This window comes from Carassius gibelio, chromosome A4 (genome assembly GCF_023724105.1).
Source record: "Carassius gibelio isolate Cgi1373 ecotype wild population from Czech Republic chromosome A4, carGib1.2-hapl.c, whole genome shotgun sequence".
In the NCBI taxonomy this organism is placed as follows: Eukaryota; Metazoa; Chordata; class Actinopteri; order Cypriniformes; family Cyprinidae; genus Carassius; species Carassius gibelio.
In genome coordinates, this window is record NC_068374.1 from 20,125,289 (window position 1) to 20,127,793 (window position 2,505).

Here is a 2,505-nt window from a genome sequence, read left to right on the forward strand (position 1 = left end):
CTTGAATAACAGTCTCGCTGCTTTGTTTTCTGTGGTACGGGCGTTTACATGCTGCGAGCTTCACGTGGAACATTATAATATCAATAGTTCGTTTAGCGCGTGGGCATGGTCACATTAGATATAATGAAGGGAGAAGTGAAAGACGTGAAAGTGTTGTTTTCATATGGATAACTTTATCACAGAATATTTGTTTATTAAGACTTGCTTAGTTTAAAAGTAGACATGTCAAGCTTTCTATGGACATATCATGACTCTTTGTTGAGTATTTGCGGAGTAACATTTCATTTTAATGATGCGTTTCTAAATGAAGATCACCGCAGACCAAGGCTGCAGACAGTGCACCCTGATTGTCCCTAAGGTTCCCTCCTGGACGCAAGTTCTGAATGCATACATCCACAGAATTGCTCTGTGGACAAGGGCGGACCAACTGCTGCTATGAGATGCTGCGTCTCAGTGCCATACTGGAAGAGGAGGTCTGTCTATAATATCCTAATGCAGGGTGAAGAGGAGAGTTTGAGTGGTCAAAGACTCTCCAAGGATCATAGCTGGAGAACTGCCTATATATATATATATATATATATATATATATATATATATATATGCAAAATTATTGAATCATAATTTCTATTATACATTTTTAACCCAATTTTGCTTCTTTGCTTGCAATCAGATAATAATAATAACAATAATAATAATAATAATAATTCCTTACATTTATATAGCGCTTTTCTAGGCACTCAAAGCACTTTCCATTGTCAGGGGCTATCTCCTCATCCACCACCAGTGTGCAGCATCCATTTGGATGATGCGACGGCAGCCATATTTTGGCAGAACGCCCACTACACCCCAGCTTATTGGTGGAGAGGAGACAGAGTAATGAAGCCAATCAGCCGATTTGGGGATTGTTAGGTGGCCATCATGGTCAGTGGCCAATGGGTGAATTTTGCCAGGATGCTGAGGTCTCACCTCTACTCTTTTTGAAAGACAACCTGGGATTTTTAAAGACCACAGAGAGTCAGGACCTCGGTATAACGTCTCATTCAAAGGACAGTGCTTGTTGACAGTATAGTGTCCCCATCACTACATTGGGACACTAGGACCCACACCGACCACAGGGTGAGCACCCCTTGCTGGCCTCACTAGCACCTCTTCCAGCAGTAACCTAGTTTTTCCCCGGAGGTCTACCATCCAGGTACTGACCAGGCTGAGCCCTGCTTAGCTTCAGTGGGCAACCGGTCTTGGGCTCCAGGGTTATATTGCTGTCGGCAAAGATAATTTTAAGCCGCTGAACTCTGGGAAAGTTTTATTTTTCCAATAATCCAGTAAGCAAATGCATTCAAACAGTGCATCCAAAATACCGCTAATATAAAGGAAACTAGGCTTACATCAGAAATTGCAAAGAAAACAGAGACTTGCGTTGTGTTTTCAGTGAATTATTCATTCCAGTGTGTTTGGCTTTTAAACACAAGGTCTGTAATATTCTGTGTTTGTCTCTGAAGCCCTCACACATCACACACGCTGTGTGAAGTACAGACTGAATGCAATGTCAACACATTCCACTGCTCTATGGCCAGATGAGACGCAAATTATGTTTTCTTGACTGGATAACCACTGTCTCACTAGTAAAGTTTTGATGGATGAAGACTGCACTCAAGGTAAAGACGATTGCGGTGGCGTACATGAGTGAGTTCTGTCAATGATTTGCTGATGTGCACAGAAACCTGCCAAATGTCCTGGACATCTTGTTCAGATACTGTACATGGCATCATGGATTCTATCAAATATCAACAGATAAACATTTTTTCAACATGACCACCTCTGTTATAAATTGTATAGTGGGCCATGGTTGGATATTCTATCAGGACAATGATCCAAAATGAAAATCAGAACCAAGACAAAAATGTGTCACTGAGCACAAATTAAAGCTTCTGCCATGTCCATCCCAGTTCCCAGACCTGAGCCCTATAAAAATGAGTGGGGTGAACTAAAGAGAAGAACTACCAACATGGAGCTGATAATCTGAAGGATCTGTAGTGATTATGGATGAAGGAATGGTCTCTGATCTCTTGTCAGCTGTTCTCCAAACTTATTAGGAATTATACTGTAGGAGAAACTCAGAGCTGTTACCTTGGGAAAACAATTTTGCAATAATTGGGTGCCAATAATTGTACACACACACACACACACACTTTCCATTATTTTACTTCAATGATAGGTTAGAATTTTGTGAATTTTTTGAATGTTAGATCAAAAGGATGCACAATGATTATTTATTTTCTCTGCTCATATTTACCAAGGGTGCCAATATTAGTGGTGGGCACTGTAATCATTATATATAATATGTCAAGCTATAAAATGTCACACAAACCTTTAAGCGTATCTAAGTAGTTCATACAACTGCACTATACAAATCATTGACTATGTTAGATTTAATTAGACCTTAATTCTACCGTTTGTGGTCAGTGTATCTTTGACATACCTTTGGCAATCTCTGTAATGCTGAGT